Source organism: Ambystoma mexicanum, chromosome 5p, assembly GCF_040938575.1.
Source record: "Ambystoma mexicanum isolate Mex_15411 chromosome 5p, UKY_AmexF1_1, whole genome shotgun sequence".
Taxonomy (NCBI): Eukaryota; Metazoa; Chordata; class Amphibia; order Caudata; family Ambystomatidae; genus Ambystoma; species Ambystoma mexicanum.
In genome coordinates, this window is record NC_090930.1 from 756571936 (window position 1) to 756594184 (window position 22249).

The following is a 22249-nucleotide window of genomic DNA, read 5'->3' on the forward strand; positions in this document are numbered from 1 at the left end:
CAGTCTCATGTTAGCAGGGAGATTGTTCCACATTCCCGCAACCACAATAGGGAAGGATTTTCCAGAACCAAAGGTACGTTTGTGTGGGGCTACCGTGATCTTGCCCAGATCAGAGGATCTTAACACTCTACTGGGTACGTAGAGATTGATTTTAGATTTTAAGTATGCTGGGGCTTTCCCGTGGATACATCTGTGCACCAGGGTCAAAGCCTTGATCTGTACCCTATCTTCAACTTTCAGCCAATGAAGCTCTCTTCTGGCTTCACTGATGTGGTTGGATCTTGACTTTTGCTTGATGATCCTCACTGCATTGTTCTGGATAAGTTGGTAACTGTTGAGGCATTGTTTATTAGCCCCTCAGATAAGTGCATTACCGTAGTCCAGGCGTGAGAGTATAGTGGCCCTTGCTATGGTGGTGCAGTTGTCTTCCGACAGAGATGGTTCAATGGCTTTCCGTAATCTAAGATAGAAGGAGCAGGATTTTTTTACGTATTGAGCTTGAGCTTCCGTTCACATGGATGCTTCGAGCATCATTCCCAAAGTTTTGACTTTGCTCAGGATTTAAATTTGGGTGTCTTTTATCTGAAACGACCCATATGCGAGAGGTAGTTTGGCTCTGGCTTGGTGTGAGCCTAATACCATTAGCTCTGTTTTTTTGCCATTCAAACACATCCAATTTGCGACCATCCATGATTCCACTATATTGTAGGTTTTAGATAGGTGTTCACTATCTTACTTGCAGTCCCCGCTCAGTTCGATCACCAGCTGAGTATCACCAGTGTAATTGGCGAAGAATATGTTGATGTGATCCAGGACTAAACAGAGCTACATCAGGTAGAGAATGAATAGCAGAGGTGACATGATGGCACCTTGTTGGACACCCCATAGAATGTCTTTTTCAATGGAGAATTTGTCCCCCCAGTGTACTTGTGATATCCTGTTGTTGAGAAAAGATGTTATCCAGCCAATTGCTTCTTTAGAGCAGTTAGCCGTTTTCTCTAGGGCTAGTTTAAGGAGATTGTGGTCCAGAAGATCAAACGCTGTGCTTAAATCTAGGAGTGTAAGGAGACCTGCCCTACCTTTGTCCATTATGCTAAGCATTTTAGTTTATAGGTCGAGCATGGCCGTTTCGGTACTGTGGGCAGTACGGAACCTGACTGTTGGTGGTGTAGAGATTCAGAGACTTCCACATGGGCCTGTAGTTGCATGGTGGCTATCTTATCCATGATTTTCAGGATGAAATTGCAGTTTGTGATGGGCCTGAGGTTGTTAGGGTGTCTTTGGTCCAAATTATTTTTTTTTACTAATGGTGTTACAGTAACCCTTTTTATTACACTGGGTACCAACTGGTTACAGAATGAGGCGTTGATGTTTTTCGTCAGTATGGGTGCGAAAATGTCTATGTGGTCCAGTATGAGTTTGGGAGGTAGTATGTTTTCCACACAAGATGTGGGTTTCATTGCCGCAAGCACTTTCGCTATGTCCTCAGTAGTGATTTCTGTGAATTTGAAAGCTTCAGATCTCTGGTGGAAGATTGTTTAGCACCCCTTTACAGGATTGGGCTTTTACTATTAATTCCCTAGCCTTAGCGATTTTGTGGAAAAAGGTAATCTGGGTCTTGTCGCACTCTTCTAGCATTGGTATAAAAGGCAGTGTAATTGCTCTAGGTTTTTCTATGGATTTCAAGATATTAAAGAGTTTACTGGTGGTGTTTGCTGCAATGGAGATCTGTTCATTGTAGTAATTCTTCTTAGCCTCAATAATGTTGTTCTTGTATCTTTTCTCACTGTCCTTCCAGGATTCCCTGTTGGGTATGGATGGATTTTTATGCCATTCGTTTTCCCTTTTTCTTTTTTCCTTTTTTTTTACATGTTGTATAGGAACTCAACCTACTACCTTGTTCAAAGGGGACGACCATCTGAACTGCCGCCTTGTGGTTTGACCTCAGGTGTACCACATGGTCCCGTAGCTATACAGGCCATGTTTGCCGCGACTGAGCACAGCTTTGCACTCAGTGCACCTCACCTTGTCTGCACGTGCCTTGGCTACCCCTCCAACAGTGGTAAAGAGCCTCCACACCCAAGACTCAGGTTGGCCGGCGGTAGTGGGGACTTCCACTATCGCATCCTCATCTTCTTCTTGATCCCTCTCTGTATCATCACACCTGTTCCTCTCCCCATTGCAAAGGTGGTGGTGCAGGGGGTGAGGGTGGTGCTGAGGCAGAGGCAGCAGCAGTAGGAGCAGCCATGGATGCCATCACCAAAGGTAATAGGAACTAGGAAGTCAGAAATCTGCAAACCGCAAACAGCAAGCTGCAGCTGTGCTCAGTAGTCCTTGGTACCAAAAACAGAATGAGGAGCAGCTCTGGGGTGTGGTCTTTTATAGGGCTGCTGGGGCGTGCTCCGTGGACAGGCCCGCACTCCTCAGGCATTTCGGACCCCAAAGCGGGCTCAAAAAGCTCAAAAGAATTTCCAGATCGCCAGGAGCATGGTCTGGGACCTGTGCAAGGGTGAAGTTTCAGAGTAAAACACCTTGGATTGCTCAAAAAAGCCCAGACACTGTCCATGGATAAGGGCCTATGCTCAGCATGGATGCGGTCACATGGTGGCATCGGCGACGTTCGCAAATGGAACAGGTATCTGTAGGACACCTATTGCGTGGTATCCGTTGTGCGCATGCGCATAGGTGTCCCACGGACAGGGTTGGGCTCCCTGGACTGATTAAAAGTATTACACACGTATGGCAGAGAGTCCCGAATAGGCGCGATGTTCGTAGGACCCTGTAGGTGGAATTCGTATGCGCCCAGGTGACTGCAGGACAGGGGTAGAGTCCCCGAACTAATCAGGGGTGCATCACAACTTTGCGGACAGCCCGGACAGGTGCAGTGTCCATAGGACACCTCCATTTTAATTAATTCCGGACATTCCGGACAGTCGCAGTGTCCGTTCAACCCTGAAGGTGGTATGCGTCCAGGTGTCCGCCAGACAGAGGTGGGGTCACCGAACGAATTAAAGGTGCGTCACTACTTTGCGGACATGCAGACAGGCGCAGTGTTATACGGACACCTCCATTTTGATTGCTGACAGTCCGGACAGGTGCAGTGTCTGTAGGACACCTCCATTTTTATTGATTATGGACATTCTGGACAGTCGCGTGGTCCGCAGACTCGTAACAGGGTTTTAAAAAAATAAAACACAGACACATACAGCAACAGTATACATATAACTTTATTTACACACATAATTATACAAATTATGAAAGAGAAGGGGAAGCAGAAATGGAGACATATACAGGGGAATTGGGGTTTTCTAGAGGTGGGTCATTAGGGGAGGAAGGGATTGAGGTCTCATCGTAACGTCTTTGGTGATAGGGAATTTGTGGGGATGGTTGGCTGGGACAGGGAGAAGAGGTACAGGTGCAGGTGGGGCAGTGATATTTAATATTCTCCATGATGTCTCTGTGCAAATTCTTTTAAATTGGCAAAAGTGTTCATTAATCAATCATTTTTTTATTCCAAGCTCATTAGGTGATTTTGTACACTGTTACTTTGCTGTTCTATGTGCTCATGGATGTGTGGATGATGTACTGTTTCTGGGGCATTCCCTTTATTTTCTGTATGTATTGTTAAAGAAAAATATATTTGTCAGGTACATGTGAAGCCATGAGTATTAATTGACTTACTTTTCAAAATGCACTGTGTACCAATAGTATTACTGTCTTCACTCATTTTATCCCGAGGAAAATTTTCTTCAAGCCACTCCAGGGTGCTTGCCATTTCTGTGTAAAAATAGAGAAATTATTTTTTAGTGTAGCACACTGAACAAACTGTGCAGTTATAGGAAACAATGTATTGCACTTACCAGTTTGTAGTTCAGTTGTGCTGTCAGTGATTTGCAGTTGTGCTGTTGACAGTTGCTTTTCAGTTTCTGTGCAAAGCAGCATGAAGTAATTCTGTTGGAGGCACAGGTTATTTTTATTCATGGTGCATTCCATTATGTTGCATACCCTATGGAATTGCACTGTTGCTGTCTTAAGTATAGACTTTATTTTCCTTTGTAATTCACTTATGTGCTGCTCTTTCAACATGCTGCATGTCTTTGTTGCGAAATACAAACTAAGGGTATCTTGGTAAAAAGCTATGAAATTCAGTGAAAAAACTTTGTTAAAGGGACGTTATCGTTAAGTTGCGTTACTAAAAACCTATCAAATTCAGTGAAAAAACATTGTTAAAGGGACGTTATGGTTCAGTTGCCCTAAGAAAAACCAATCAAATTCAGTGCAAAAACATTTTTAAAGGGACATTAGAGTTACTTTGCAGTAATAACAACCTATCCATATTATGGTTACAAGTAAAACCGAAAAAAAAAAAGAAATTTGCCAGTTATGGTAAGTAAAGCAACCGTAACTCGCGCCACCACCATGCACTGTTAAGACTAACGCCCATGACATCAAAGATAACATCACAGGCTGCTCAGCATCACCCAGAATGGCAATATTAATGCCCTTAACATAGTCATTTACTATGGACGCAGATATAGGCATGTGCACTGCTTGCCTGACTTCCAGTGCATTATAAAAAACCTCACTTACCACAAATTGGTATCAATTATCTGTAAACTGCCTGTAAATTAAAGCAGCATCACATGCAACACAGACAAAGCAGTTAGTTCCATGTGATAATGTCACGGTATAAAAGACTTCTTCCCTGACCTCTAAAATTCTTTCCCCAAATATTCTAGGAGGGGTATAATTATAAATGATTACCTCCAATCCTAGAATATTTGGGGTAACTGTTTAATTCAGTACACCCCGTTTTGGCCACTGGTCGAAGTGTACGAAAAGAAGTAGTGGAGCTATGTTCCCTACTGGTCTGCACCGCTCCCCATCACCACACCCCCTCCCATGCACAATATAAACCCCCAAATGCATGCTCCTGCAGTTTAAGGGAATGTTCAGTGGACTGCACTGAAACTGCAAGTTTCAACTGCTTCCTACACTTTTATCTTCAAACGAAACCGTTCCGGAACGGTTTCTTTTTAAAATAAAAGTATAGGAACGGTAAAACTTCATTAAAAGAAGTAGAGGAGCACCGCTCCCGACCGCTCCTGCCCACTTCGACCACTGGTTTTGGCACCGCTTAGAAACAGAGGCCATTTTGGTGCGCCCATTTTGGCCCACAAGCCTGTCTGGAGCCGTTGATTTGGCGCGAGGGACGTTTGGACGTGGCTGACATTGAAGCCACGTCTAAACACCCTCGTGCCGAATAAAATGGGGGGAAAAAACGCCCAAACAATCCCACAGCGAAATCAGTCAGGCGTTGTGGTTAGCACAGCATCAGGACACATAAAAGTAGTAGCCAAAAGGGAGTTATAAAGGCTGTAGTGGAGAATCACTAAACCCTAAACCCCTGGCAATCATAAATGCTTGGGGGCTACATATGCAGTGCCCCAACTCTAGCGCCAGCTGTCCATGAATGTTGTTAGGGAGAATTCTCATTCTATGGCTAATTTCCCTTACCTATAGAGTCCCCCAGCAGCTTTGCTGGATTTGAAGGGTTTGTTTCTTTTTTCCAGCTAAGAGTGAGACTCTTTTTCCCACTCTTAGGCATTTTTGCTATGTGTGTTCTAGGCTATGTTTGTGTTTAATGCCTATGGGATCTTTCTCAACCCTATAGGAACCATCTTTATTCACATGTGTTACACAGCACCCTCAGTGCAGTGACACAGGGGTGTCGTAGCGACCCCCAAAAATAGACTCCATACCCTGGGACTGACTACTGTCTCCCAGGGCATGTAAAGTCCTCATTGACTTTACTAGTCAAATCCTATGAACTAAACCAGTACAACCCATCTTACTATGGAGGTGCTGGAAGGGGTTAATAGTTTTTCCCCTATGTTCATTTTCGAGAGGGTACCGTACAGTCCCTCTCTCAAAAGTTTCTGGCTGGTGGCAGTGGTTACTACCGTAAATATTCGACCGCAAATATTTCCCTATGGGATTTTCCCATTGTTCGAGGCTTCCACTTTTTCTGACAGCCTCTAACATACCGCTGGTGTATTTTAATATTAACTTTACTCTGGTAGGTTTTTATTGCCAGAACTTTAATATAACTTCTTTCTCGTGTCTTCCTCTAAACTCTTAACCCAGGTCAGGGATCCTTTGTTCGTCCTTTTGGCGGGCTTCTGCCGAGAAGCCCTCCTTTCGGCGCCACTGAGTCTGGGGTGAGTCCATTGTGTGGTAGGGGGAGTAGGACCCCTGGACAGGGTTGCCTCAGCAACCCATGTCGCACTCTATCCTGATAGGCTGGAGGGTCTCCCGCCAAGATGACCACTCCACTGTGTGAGTGACAGCTAGGCTGTATAAATGGGGATCTTTTTTGCATAAAAACAGGGTCCTCAGGACTGGAAGAGCAAGACGTTGCCACTGGAACTAAGAAGCCGAAGAGGAGAGAAGCCAAAGACATCTGCAACGACTGAACCACCGGTGAAGCCCTGCTGCAGCGTCTCACCACTTTTCTCCACACGACGAGAGAAGATCTTCACCTGCAAGAGCCTTCTTCCCTTGAACTGGTGGGGCCAACCAGTTTGCCAATCGCCTTCCCGGACCTGCCTTGGTCGAATCTCTCATACCCTGTACTCGGAGGCCGGAATACCAGGCACCAGTCCACCCGGACTGCGATTTAAAGGAGCGTACCTTTTATTCATCGGGCAGCACCGCGGCTGGTTTCATCCCTGGGTAGTGCAGTAATTCAAACCTTCCTCCACGACGAGTGCCTCTCTTTCTCTGCTGGATCACCCAAACTGCAGGAACTACCAGGAACAACTGCCACCGCAGGAGCCACTTCTTCATTTTAAGGTACATTGTTCCGCCAGGCCGCCCTTTCTTCGCGGTAGCACTAAAGGTGTTTTAGATCCTTTACCTACCTGTTGGGTTGGCCGCCCCCTCTCTTAACATTGTCTTTTCAATGTCTGCATCCACCTTTTCCACTTCGTTAACCAAAGACTTGACTGCAGCTACAAGAACATTTTGCTCCTGGGCCCTTGCCCTGTACCAACTGACTTTGGCACAGGCCTACTGACTCTGGTCACATTTGTTAGATCTGCCTTCTTTAGTTTGATTCTCAACTAGAACTGTGTGGTGCACCTATTTCTTTTAACTACCCTTTCCTTCCCACTTTTAAACCTTGTGAAATGCCATTTTGCTCAGTTTTCATTTAAGTATTGCTTATACTGATGCACTGCCTTGCTTAAACTGGTTCACAAACTGATGGGAGGTGTTGCTAGGGTGTTTAAGAACCTTTTTCTTACTAACTTGTGCTTTCTCCCCCTTGTGAGGAATTGTTAGAGGATCCCTTGTGTGTAAATGTCACTGTGCCGTTTTGCTCAGTTTTCACTCTGGTTCACTTGGTCTACAATTTAACTTGGGAGTGTGTATATTATTCCTTTGACTTAATTTAACTTGCTTGATGACTGTGATACATGTGTTTTATTAGAAGTGTATAAAATAAATATATATATACTTTTTAAATACAAAGCTCTGGTCAGTGTTTCCTTGTTCCATAGTCTAGTGGGCCTATTGTGTAAACCCTGAGTTCTGCTCATCTCCCTCTTGAGATAAGTCTGACTGCTCAGCCACAGCTACCAACTAAATCTTTGTGGTACAGACTGATACCAAAGGGGATTTATTGCTCTCACCTGTAGTCCTAATCTTGTGTAGTGCTCCCTAAGGGAACTGCATAGGATTCTGCCTAACACATGTGAATGCAGAGTGCATGTTGGAGACCACTAACTGTATATAATAGGCGTGCTACGTGCAATGTGTTCTTTATTTTACACTTCCATCTCTGTATAACTAGTGACAATGGGCCTCATTACACGGATGGCGGTAAGGATTTACCGGTACCGGTAAAATACCGGTACCGGTAAATCCTAACCGCCTTACTACGAGGTCCCTTTGCGGGTTGGGGGATTTAACGCCTGCTTTTTGCAGGCGTTAAAATCCAACCCGTAAAGGGACCTCGGAGCTAATTACGGCACCGCAAAATTGCGGTGCCGTAATTAGCGCCTTCCCCATTCCCATAGAGCCCTATGGGGCAGAAATGGGAATGGGGAAGGGCAATGGTGGAAGGGGGATTTACCGCCCCTCCAACCTTGGAATGGGGCGGTAAATCCCCTTTCCACCAAGGCGGTGCCGGTATTTTACCGGCATGAGCCATGGCGCTAATAGCGCCATGGCTCACCGCCTACCGTGTAATGAGGCCCAATGTTTTGAAATCATAGGAAGGCCCATGCTATTCATGAGTCATGCTATTCCTGGAAGGCTAGGCAGGTAATGTTCTGAGAGGACTCATCTGCTTTGCGCATTCGCTTGTGTCTCGTGAAGGGAATGGTACCTAGCGAGGCACCGGTGCTCGTCCCTTCCTGCACCTGGGCCATTAAATGAGCCCATATGATAAATGCGTTGATTGTTGTTGGCTTGGACATGCAGCAGGCACACACTGCTTAGTTAATCGGCCCAATACATTTTAGCAGTCGGACGTCTACCCCAAGTGACTTATCACATTGTACGTATTACTGTGCAGACTATGTATTCAATTATAGTTTGTGATTGACAATGAGCTTTAAATGTTAGAGCCGCCCCAATACCGGCCGTGATGGTGGTCACCAAATATTAGCTGGGAATGGGGGCCAAGCACGATTTAAGTGCTTAAAAACATTCTGTTTTTTCCAAGGTGCAGCCGCTCGGGCATATAAACTGGAGGCGGTTTATGTGGGTAAGTGTTGCTGGGTAACAGCCGCATCCCCGCCCCCTATCCCCAGCTGGCATGTGTGTATGTACAGTGGCGTAACTGCATCACTGAACTGTGAGTGCTAACTGGCCCTCGTCGGACCATAGAGACGTGCAGCCTGTTTCTGGTCAGGTGGATCTTTGGGATTCCTGCCGCGGTTCTGGGCACACACCTTCTGGGCTCAGAGACCGAGAGAAGCGGTCTCATCCTAGTGGCTCTGAAATAAAACCAACTAAATGCAAACTGTCGTTGTCAGTAGCTTTATTTTTTCTAATCCGTTGGTCCCAATAACAGCAGTGGATGGGATAGAAGGACACACGTGAAGAAACATAAGCGGAGAAAAGAGAAAGACGACTGGTCAACGAATGCAAGAAAAGGTGGAAAAAATAGTTACAGGAATCAGAATAGGATCAAAGAAAAAGGACCCAGCAAGTAACCGTGCCATTTCTACAGAACTCATGTACCCCTGCAATATCCTGGCAGCAATGGAAGGATCCGGGGTGCAAGAAAATGAAGGAGTGTAAAACGGCAGTGATTGATAATGAATGCATTTAAAATAGAATGCATTTCGCCCTCGCGCCAAAGTATACCGGCGGCGAAACGTACCCGCGCCTAACTGGGCGCACCCAAATGGGTGTGCCAAAATGTCAGCTGCGCCAAAGTGGTCGCGCCGATTCGTCCCGCGCCAAACTGCCCGTGCCAATACTTCCTGCTCCGTGTTTAATTGTCTGGAGGGTGCATTTTTAGGGAAATGTCGCCACCTTGTGGCTATTTTCACAGCAACATTATCACTGGACACCACAAAAGCTAAATCGGATGAGCAGTGGGGTGCTGAGTGCCTATAAATGAAACTGCATCCATGAATATAGGTGTAGACTAAGACACTATCAGTAGTATCTTCACCAGTTGACAATTGGGTTCCAGGGCACAGGGGTGGGATGGGGCGCCACATAAGCGGGGAGGGAAGTGACAGGGTGCGGGTTAGAATAGTCATTGGTAGTTGGAGAGCAAAGAATAAAGACGTGTTGCAAGCACTCTTGGCTGCGGCTGATTATTTCATGCGCACCGTGGTGCACAACCTCAGATTGGCTGTCCCTCACTAAGGGAAGCCATTACAATGGCGATGAGGTGCGCAGGTTGAGCGAGCGAACCCAGGCGGCAGCGGTGAGCAGCAGTACTGCAGGTGCCGGAGGACAATGTATCCGCCCGCACGGCGATGGTGAAGGCATTGCCTGCCCTTGTTGAAAGGACAACGGAAGTCAGAGAGGACCGGGCCACGGCGGTGATATGCCCACAACCTACATCGAGGGGAGAAAGAGCAAGGGAACTGGGAGATGGTGCTCATGCCTAACGGCGCCATCTATAGCACCTTTCTGCCCCTGGTGGCCGCAGGCAGCTCTGACTAATCACGGTGCTCATGCCTCCTCAGGCGGCCGTGCAACGACTTCTGCTGGGGGACACAGCATTTAAAAGGCCAGAGGGCACAAGTGGTGGAAAATGTCTGATCAAGAGGCTCCCCAGGCAGCTAACCAAGATATACAGGCAAGGGGTCAGGATGCTCCACAGCCCACAGCTCCTTACAGCACTGTGACTTGGACAACTATTCTAACATTAACACGGAAGCCTGCATTCACAAATCATCGCTGGCTGCGAGTCACAGACTTTCAGGTGCAAACTACTCCAAAAAGCACAAACTCTCGACGAAATTTTGATGCTCTCAAGGGCGGACCTGGCAGTAGACACAGAGGTCGAGAGCTGCAACACAGCCGCACCTGCAGAATCCACACACCCACTGCAATACGACCAGAGACGGGAGGAACCCTTTTGCTATCGGTGTAGGTATGAGTATCCACACAAGGGAACGTGTCCTGCTATAGGACATAGGTGCTCTGCCTGAGGTGAGGAAGGACACTTCAAGTCGGTATGTCGCCTAGCAAGAGAAAGAGGGTGAGACAACGGAAGGGAATCCACCACTCGTTAAAGGCCGAGACCCCTCCTTGCAGCGCCACAATCGTCTCAAACTGCTCAATCCCAACACAGGCCAAAAGAGAGAGAACCAATGGAGCCAGAAACAGGGGATGACCGATATAGAAAAGACAAGAAGGAGAGGAGAACGCTCCCACGACGAGACAGAAGGTCAAGACGTCACGTATGATATCTGGTAGAACAGTCCCCGTCATAGACTAACATCAGTTCATCAGAAGGTGAACAGAGAAAAAGTGGTTACATGTACGCATTGGGCAAAAGACTGAGTTTTGGCGTGTCTTTCACCGCTGAAATCTTTCAGGTGGAGAGTCACAATGTCATTAAACACATACCCAACTGTATAAACTACATTCATGACATTCTGGTGTTTGGGACTGATGTAGGGAAGCAGAGTCTCTCGGTGGTGTGGGCGTGCAAACACTTTAATCTTTTTCTCTGTGGAAAGCCTTTTAAAGCAACCCCCCCAGGCCAAGATGCCGCCCCGAATTGCCCGGTGGGGACTCAGACTACAAGACTATTCATTCGAGATAGTCCACAGGACCGGTAAGGAAGATACGCCCGGCTGACTTCTTTTCCCGGCATCCGAGGAGTGGTAGCGCACCTGAACCATTAGTGGCGGACCGCTATCTCCAGCATCTTATCCATCAAACGATACCCAAGGGCATTGACCCGGCTCACCTTTCCCAAGAAATGGAGGTGGACATAGCATGCTAGATAGTATGCGAGGGGCTCAAATCCGGGTAGTGGAGAAGAGCAAAAGAGAGGGGTCACCTCGAATCTGATGCCGTCCGGAGAGAGGTGGACAGACTCATACAGGTGAAGGAGAAAACTGGCCCTCTCTGAAGACAACACAAAAGGGTTGAATACTCCTGATACCCAGAGGCCCAATTGGTGTCGTCGACAGCAGCTCGTCACGTCATCCCAGTAATGGACTGCATCTTCACAGCATATGGTATTCCCGAAGGGTAAAAACAGACAATGGGCCCTCCTTCACTGGCCAGGAATTTGCACGGTTGAGTGAGTACATGGGATTTCATCATCAGAAACTCATGCCACTCTGGCCAGAGGCGAATAGCATGATTGAACGGTTCATGGCGAACCTCAAACATGCACTGCATTTGGCCCAACTCACGGGTCAACCCAATTAACAAGTTCTTCACCAATTGCTGATGGACTATAGGAGCACACCACATAGCTCCACAGGGAAAAGTCCTGCTGAAGTAATGTTCGGGAGGGACGTGCGCCGCCGGCTGACTCAACATGGACCACAAGTGGGCGAGCGACCGACTGATGCAGAATTTACAGATCTGCCAAGCAAAGAATGAAGGAGTACGCAGACAGCCGAAGAAAGCCAGAGAATCTCAGCTGGAAGTACGAGAAGTGGTGGCAGTGAGACGACCACAGACACACAAGCACACCTCAGCATTCAAGGATGAACCACTCATCACCGAAAAAAAAAGACTCGAAGATTAGGGCCCAGGGTGATCATGGACCCAGCACCCGAAACTCCTTGCATTTCAAAGGATTTCCCCTAACCAGCCCCAGGAGGTTAAGTGGAAGAGTAGAGATCATGGATGAATATCTCTCGGACGAGCCTTATTAAGGATATCGAGAAGATTCGGAAGCCTCTGGCGTGGAGGACAGAGGCGAATCAGAGGAAAGATGTTCTATGGGTACTGCGAACTCAAGACCTCAAAGAGCGTGGAATAAGCCTCGGCGACTCATTGAAGAAACAAGCTGATCAGCTTCATCTCTGGTTAATGTTGGACCCAGGGATGTCATTTAGGGGTCGCCAGAGGTCGCAACTGCGACCTCTGACGTCTCCCTTGCGACCTCTAAAAAAAACGTTTTTTTTTTTAAATGCTAGCTCCTGGGCTGTGGCCAGCACCATGTGGCTCTTTACTTCTGGAGTGGCTGGCTTTCTTGTTCAGGCCAGTTAAAAAAAGAAGGAAAATAAGAACAGGAGTGCCACAAGTCTAACACTTGGTTGGACCCCCGTTGGGGTAACTTTAATTTGGGGGATGTCACGTTGACAATTGGGTTCCGGTGCAGGATGGGGTGGGACGGGGTGCAGGGTAGAATAGTCAGTGGTAGTTGGAGAGTAAAGAATAAAGACGTGTTGCGAGCACTCCTGGCTGCGGCTGATTATCTCATGCCCATCGAGGTGCGTGACTCCGGCCTGGCTGTCCCTCACTAAGGGAAGCCATTACACCAGTGCCACTACAAACGTCTAAAACGCTATTTCCCACCCACTGGGCCTGGCTCGTGTATTAGATGCAGGCACCCAAAAGGAGATGTCAACAGGGAGCATGATGCTGCCACTCATTCAGGGTTTTCTCGTGAACCTGAGGCAATAGCTGGTCTGCACCTACCTACGACACATGCAATATGGCTAATAGGTGTCTTTAGGGATAGAGATATCGCAAAAAGGCACTTAAAAACCGTTGCTTCTTTGATCGCGTTATGCAGAATTGCCAGCTCATGGTTCCATGGCCCCTTACCCGAAGCTAAAGACATGGTTATCTGACATTATGAGCTGCAATGATAACGAAAAAAAGTCGTGTTGCAGTTTACTCCCTTCCCTCGAATGAACCATAGAACATTTGGGCAGACCTGAGGCAATACTCGCAGAATATCCTCCAGTTGTTATTGATTGAACTGTCTTACTGCTGTGTTTGAACGCTGGTAACCCATACTGTATCTTATCTGTGCTTGTATGCATCACACGTGTATCTCCGCGCTTATGTTCTCATATGCTTTTTTATGTAATTTACTGTCAATTAAGAAAATGTAAAACACTAATACATGTGGTGCTGTAAATCAAGAGGAAAATACTTTGTTATACACTACAATTAAACAGTTTTAGTAAAAACCATTACCACACATACATACGTATCCGCAAGTGCATATTGCTTAGTCCCACTGTGCATTCTAGTGAAAGTTGTTACTATTATGCAACACAATGTATTCATCACTCAGAATCTATAACTGGTAGGATACGCAGAGATCACTATAGCAGGTACACTGACCAACTGAGTTATCTTAATGGCATTACCAACAGATGAGGAATGACATTCTGAATCAGAAACAGATTGCATAGTTTCTCCCTAACCAGTTATTCATTATATCCATTGCACTTGTGCTACATGTTTTACATTTTCAGCAATGTACTGCTATATGTTGCAGCTTTTTTTATTGCAGGAACAACCTGACAAGAGCAAGTAACCTATTGCTTCTTGAAAACATTAGTATGTATGTCAGCAACACATTTATCCATATTGTTCTCACCATTTTGATGGACTGGATTACCTGATTTTCAAGAGATGCTCTTCTTGTTTAGAAGCAATGTATATTATAGCAAACATTTCAAATATATAAATGTAGGGGCGCTGTTGCGCACACAGCGAAATGACTGCTCCCGTGTGAGCTCCCGCGACGATCAGGCCCGTTCGTACTACATGCTCCGGTTCTGCTAGATATTTGGCAGAAGGGTATCAGAAGACCCACAGGACGTGCTGTTAAAAAATAGGGAAGATCTTTGAAGCAGCACGGAGAAACACTGTGCAGACTTTGAATTTAGCATGCCCGCACTTAGATAGAATTGTGAATATTAGCATGTCCACACTTAAATAGAATTGTGAATATTAGCTTGTGTCGCATCAAGATACGACCTGAAAGTTAGCATGCCTGCACTTAGATAGATTTGTGAATACTAGCCTGCGTCCCATCTAGATAGGACTTTGAATATTAACATGCCCGCACCTACGCGAAACCTGAAGACTAGCACAGGCCACACTTAGAATTGTCGACATTTGGCCTGCGTCGCATCTAGATAGGATTGATTTAAGGATAGCATGCCCGCGCCTAGATGAAACATGAATGTTAGCATGTGCCACACTTAGAATTATGAACACCAGCCTGCGTAGCATCCAGATTAAGTTATGAATGTTAGCATGCCCACACCTGGACAGATTTCTAAACACTGGCCTACGCCACATCTAGATGGGACTGTGAAGGCCAACAAGTGCCACACTTAGACAAAACTGTGAATGTTAGCATGCTAAAGGTCACGTAACCCACTAACCAATATAAGCTCAAACTCTGCATACTTATCTCACTCAAAAAACTCACACAACCATCTCTCGCACAACAAGCCGCACACACTTCACAACACTGCAACAACACATAAGCCGGAGCAACAGCACACGTGGACTGACACCGATCCAATACCCGCACCAAAGCTCAGCACCCGGTGTACACCGAGTTGAAGCTGCCAACAGAACACCACTCCTCTCACTATCCTACTCCCTCTTCACTCTACTAACCAATCCCCCCCTAATCATTTACAGATCCGCCAGAGCGCCTGGGGACCAATTCTGTTGGTGACGGGGCACGGTACAAATACCTTTAACATTTAACAGAGTGGCTGCCCTCGTCCAGTGCCAGGAGAGCTCGAAGGACACAATAGAACAGCAGGCGCCCGCCGGCAGGCTGAGGAAGGGAAAAAGAGGAGGGACCGACAGCAGAGAGATAGACACACACAGAGGTGCCTGGGTCCACTCCGGGACACCGTAAAGCGCCTGCAGTGCCACACCGATCCACCCTGTGACAGGACCATATGAGAAGCAGAGATACGGTAAGAATCGTGCTCTGGGGAGGCAGCCGTGATTACACTAGAGAGCAGCCGCTGGCAGACACTTGGCTCTCCCCTGATTGTCTACGTCCGAGCCGCGAACCTTAAAGCCTGCAATCCGGGCACCCCTGGTGATTGAGTGCCCGTCCCAGTGCAGCCTAAACTGCATACGTCAAAAAATAAAGGGGGAAGCCTACGGGAAGTGAGTTAGGAAGGTCCCCCCTCGGACACATCCTCGTGGCGTAGCAATTGCAGCAAAAGGTCTGAACCCGCACATGCAACCCAGTTACTGGAAGAGCGCGGCACGAAGGTATCTCTAATTTTAACTGTCTCGAACAGACTTGTGCTGGCAGTGCAGCTACCTCTGACCAATACTGAGGGTTGGAGAGTGCCACCCCACAGGCAGAATACAAAACAGCAAATGTGACTAACCGGGCCGTTGCAGCTCAGTACACAAAGATAGGCTGGCACGCCCACATAGCAGGCACTCAATTATTGGACATAGCAAACGCTGTAACAACAATGGCAGGGACGAATAAGTGTTCAGGAAGGCTGAATGTGGCCAGCAGGAGGGCTAAGGCAACCAGCACTACACGAGTCGTCACCCCCATGTACTGAAACCCTCACAACCATGCGAACAAACAAGCAGCTCGCTCACCGATTGTGACAGCAAACCCTGGTGGACTGCCCCCTCCTGGAACTTATAGTTACATCCATAGGGCAAGTACAAGAAGGGCTCCTCCCCATGGACTTATTGTATACATCTATAGTGCTGGAGTAAGCATCTACGATACCACCCGGAAGCAGAAGGACATAACAAGGGATATTCATCTGTGGGCGCTGAAGGCTAATAAGCAGAAACGCAGACCTACTCCCGGAGAGACCCAGCAATAACCTACCTCTGCTCACACATTGCACCCTACGAGACAGGGCGGAGGTGGCAGTCACAGGCCGGGGGACACCACTCTACTTTATACAATTACTGGCCCACTACGATAACCTGTCCCTAAAAGGGTAACCTATAGCAACAACACTACACCGTGGACCTCTACGACGGTAGCAACGAGCAGAACAATCACAGGGCCGGCTGGTAATTCACGCTGGTCAGTGGGATACACACAGCATTGCAAGGAGGCCAATACATACACGCACGCGAAAAAGACGATGCCCAAAGGTCAAGGCCCAAAGAAGTGTAAAGGAACGCTAGACAAGTATACCACAGCTATGTAGAAAGCAACGGAAGCAGTTATGTCATCAGAACAAGCATTGCAGGTCATTCCCACCACCCCGGTAGTGACTATGGACCCACAGGCAGTCTTCGCCACTATTCAACAAGGCTTCACAACCCTCAGAGTCATTCCCACCACCCCGGTAGTGACTATGGACCCACAGGCAGTCTTCGCCGCTATGCAACAAGGCTTCACAACCCTCACAAAGAAGCTAGATGGGATCACAGCGAATGTGGCAACCATAAAAAACCAACTGGAGAAGGTCATGGGCCGCATCACCAAAGCTGAGACCCGCATCAGTACCACTGAAGATGCACTCAAAACACTACGAAACACTGTCACAACCATGGCAAAAGACCTGGGGTCTGTGAAATTAAAATGCAAGGATTTAGAAGCCTGATCACGCCGTAATGGCATCCGAATTATTGGTGTCCCGGAGGGAGCCCTTACGGGACCTATGGAAGTTGCTGTTGTAACACTATTGAAAGACCTCCTAGGTGACCCGGGATGGTCACCCATGTTCGTGGTTGAGCGAGCACACAGAACAATGGAACCTCGACCCAAACCTAGTGCATACCCAAAACCTATCATTGCACTCCTTATGAACTACAGAGACAGAGATCTAGTGCTCAGGGCGGCAAGGGACAAACAAGAGTTGAGATGGGAGGTCAACATAATCTGAATATTCCCAGATTACGCATTGGCAGTCCAACAAGAGAGGTGCTCGTTCACGAGGGTCAAAAAGCTACTGCGGGATCGCCATATCCCCTACGCCATGCTATATCCTACCAGGTTACGGCTGCAACACCAAAATAAGACATATTTTTTCACATTCCCGGAGGAAGCGGCAAGCTTCGTAGAGGCCAATATTCCCATCCCCCCGCAACAATCAATGACTGGGACTGACAGCTGAATCAACGATGCATTCAGTCCGCCCCGCTGGGCGATGCGACAAAGGAAGAATAGAAGATGTTGGCAGATATGGGGGAGGCAATACTTAATTATCACTTGACTAGACTTTGCAAAACCAGAAGTAAATGAAGCAACTGGGCCAGGATCGTCGCGGCAGACACCCCCTGCTGCAGACGCACTATAGGATATGGGAAGGGAGGGTGGTACGAAGGAGAACATAGTTGAAGTTTGGGGAACTACGAGGGTGGGGTAGGGAAGGGAGTTGAAAGTGTTGGGAGTTAAAGTTAAAAGAATGCAGGAATCACCGCTCGTACAGTATGGAATCACACCTAAACACAAGCGCAAGGCACAGTCATTGAAAGAAATACATGAATATGGGTAAAGGAGACAAGAACGACATTATATTGTTGAGCTGGAATGTCCATGGTCTGGGGTCCCCAATAAAAAGAAGGAAAATCATGGCGTACGTTAACAGGCTGGGTCCCAGAATTGTATTTTTGCAAGAAACTCACCTGCTTGACCACCACGCAAAGAGGTTGGCTCCCAGCTGGGGCCTTCAATGCTACTACACGTCATATTCAACCAGCTAGGGGAGTAATTACCCTGATACATAGTTCCATTCCTTTACATGTCTAAGTATGGATATTGATCAAGAGGGACGATATGTTCTGCTACACAGCACACTCAGAGGGGAGGAGATACTGTTTATGAATGTATATGGCCCAAATGTTGATGACCCCGGCTTCTATTCTACACTGTTAGGGAAAATTAGGTATCCCAGAGCTCACCTGCTATGCGTGGGAGACATTAATACTACCCTTGACACACAGCTGGATCGCACTTCTGATCAACCACGGGCCCTCACCAATGCTGCTCACATGATACTGACCCATATGTCTGATCTGGGTTTGAGGGACACCTGGCGCTCCCTGAATGCCACAAAACGAGCATACACATACTATTCCTCAGTGCATGATATGCATTCCAGAATTGATGTATGGCTACTATCATGCAATGTTCTGGGATGGGTCACAGACGCACAGATACATCCAAGAACGTTCTCCGACCACTCCCCGATACAAATCATGCTACAGATCCCGGAGATGAAAATACATAGACCCCCCCATGGAGATTCAAACCCGCAGCTTTGGTGGATCATGTATACAAATCAGCCCTAACCCAATACATCACAGAATATTTTGAACACAACGAGAATACGGTAGAGACCCAGGCTACGCTGTGGCAAGCTTTTAAAGTGTGTATAAGGGGAACTGCCATGTCAACTGAGTTTGGGGTGTTGAGAGACATTTGCAGAGAGCTGCAACGGCATGAGAAAGAAATTGTTGGTTTACAGGAGCAATATACCCATCACCCATCCGCTGGATAGGGGTTAGAAATGAAAACACAAGTAGAAGAATGCAGGAAAGCGGCAGACCGTGACGTCTGCTACTATGACAGACCTGCCACAGCAAGACGTTATGGAGAGCAAGAACGCCCTGGCAGGCTCTTGGCTAGAATGGTGCAGGGGAACGAGGACCCACGAACGTACCATGCATTACATGACCGGATGGGGTAGTCACTACGGATCAGGCAGAGATGGAAGACTCTTTCTATGAGTTCTATAAGCGTCTGTACTGCCCCCAAAGCACAGCCACCGATATAGATATAGATCAGTACCTCGCTGGGATACCAACGACACTACTATCTCAGGAAGCGAGAGATGCGCTCGAAACCCCGTTCACTGTCGCAGAAATATTTGAGGTCAATAAAACCCTGCCGTATGGCAGAATTCTACAAAGAGTTTGCTGGGCAACTGGCCCCTAAATTACATGCACTCTGGGTGGAAGCACAGGAGAAGGGTGAGCTACCGGAAACCACCAGGGAAGCTGTAATTACCCTCTTGCTTAAACCAGGGAAACCTCCTGAAGACTCTGGTTCATATAGACCACTATCGCTCATAAACACGAATGCCAAAATCTTCGCTAAAATCCTAGCAACGCGGTTGACACCACTGATGCCTTACATGGTCCATGAGGACCAAGCAGGCTTTGTAACAGGTAGATCCACACCAACGAATATTCGGTGCTGTTATACAATATTGTCGAAAGACCCAGTTGAATTACAAGCAGTGGCGATAGCATTGGATATGCAAAAAGCTTTTGATACAGTCTACTGGCCGTTTCTGTTTAGAATTCTTAAAAATTATGGTTTCGGTGGTAACTTTGTAAAGTGGGTTAAGATACTGTACACTCGCCCCTACACTAGGATAAATGTTAACGGCACCCTCTCAATGATACTGGAGCTACAGGGAGGAACGCGACAAAGCTGCCCGTTGTCCCCCCTGCTTTTCGCATTAGTTATAGAGCCCTTAGCGGACATATTGAGGACCAGAAATGGCAGACTCGGGATACAGATACAAGGCAGGATTGAAATTATTACATCTATGCTGATGACATATTATTATATTTAAAAAACCCGGAACGCAACATGCGAAGGGTCTTGGAGGCGGTTAAGACGTTCGTGAATTTTCTGGCCTTAAATTGCACACCACTAAGTCTGAAATCTTCCCCCTAAATGAAGCAACCACTCAGCCGACGGAACTCCATGGACTCCTGTGGAGTCCAGTCCATATTAAATACCTGGGGGTATACGTTGCCAGAACACCACAATTGACCCGTGCACTGAACTACGAAGCTTTGGCGGACGCCCTATGTGTCAAAATGGAACGCTGGAAATCTTTACCGATATCATTGATGGGCAAGATAGCCCTCATCAAAATGATCATCCTACCGAAACTATACTATCTATTTAGCACCATCCCGGGGTGGCCGGGAAGAGCATTATTTACGAAGATAAAGAGCGCGTGCACCTCACCGGTATGGAATGGACAAGCGAGGTTGAGCTGGCAGACACTCACTGATCAATATCATCAGGGAGGGCTGGCTGCCCCAGATTTTGAGATTTACTATGTAGCAGTACAAGCCCACTATGCGGCACAATGGGCATCTGCGTACCTTGATCCAAGTCAGACGAAGGTCCCCGGCCCACTCCAAGAACCAAAGGAGCTCCTCCACAAACTGGCAGAGGCACATCCTAAACACTACAATACCACAGATCCAACACTTGTGACATGTACGGCCTGGGCCAAAATTGCTGATACACAAGAGTCACGAACATTGTACCACCCAAGTATGCCAATCTAGGGGGCGCATAACATACCTCCCACACTGCACACTGAGATCACTACACAGTGGGGCGCCAAGGGTATTAATCAACTAGGCGACCTGTTACCTGATAAGAAGTTCATTGAGTGGGACATGATTACGGAGAAAGTGGGAGACACACCTAAACAGAAAATGCACTACGTGAGAATGAGATCTGCCATCGCAAAGCTGTGGAGAGAGTTCCCAGCAGAGCCACCAATACATCCAGGTCTGGTGTATATGTTTACAGCTAGGTCTGTTAAGGTTACGGCCTCGACATTATATAAGCTCATAATTACGACCCACCCCCACTCCTCACAGAGCCAAAGGGATGTGGGAAATAGATCTGGGAAATCCAATTACTGACAAACAATGGGAGCAAATATGTGGTTTGACCAAGCAGATGTCATGCAACACACGGTACAAATTGATACATTATAAAATTATACATACAGTACACTACACTCCAACTAAGTTGAAACGCATATACCCGTCTGCTGATGGTAAATGTCCCAGATGCGGGAGCGATGGGGCCGATACACTAAACATGTTCTGGTCTTGCCCACACTTGAGTTAATACTGGGGAGAGATATGAGAGGCATTAGATGCGATGGCTGACCAACCTATTGAATGGACTCCCTTGATGTGGCTGTTAGGAGCTACAGGGAAGATGGACCCCACATGGCGGAAGTTATTGAATCTGGGGTTACTATTAGCAAAAAGGGCTATACTTCTGAAGTGGAAAAGCAAGAGCCCACCCGTCAAAAGCGACTGGGATAAAGATATGCTTTGGGCAAATGAAAATAAGGAAATGTATATAGAATTAACACATGCAGCAATGCAGCCCAGGGCAGATATAAACAGTACCTCATGGACGGAGAAGGTGATGCAGAGGGAGCAACAATGCACTGACAATGTAAGGTTGACATGGAAGCGATTGCGCTGTTATATGCTTCGTGTAAAACGAGTGTGATTGTGAATACTCTGTACCTGTGTGAATCAAAAATAATATATGTAATGCATTACCTCCAAGTCCCTCTCTTTCTCGTCCCAGTCCCATTTCACCATGAAGGAGTCCATCTTCACCCCAGTTCCCTATAGCCACCCTTTTCTTTTTTTTTTTTTTTTGTGGCGTGGCGGTGGGGGGGGGGGGGGTTGGGAAGCGGGATGCAAATTGCGTAAATTGGTGTAAATTAAGGTCTCTGAGTTTTGGATCATTGGTCAGTGTCCTTGGTCGTTATTTGTAAGTGCGGTCCTGGCTTGGGGATAATTCATGATGTCATGGATCGAGACAAGGAAGAGAGGGACATGGAGGTAATGAGGGCTTACTTCATTGCGCCTAGTCCTTCCCTTCCTCGTCCCAGTCCGGACTTCACATCTCTCCCTCTTATGTACCATCCACCTGCACTCCTTGGATATGGACAGTGAATGTAGGGTGCTCTATTTATAACGGTGTGGGGCACAGGGGGGCAGGAGCGAAATCATGATGTAATGGACT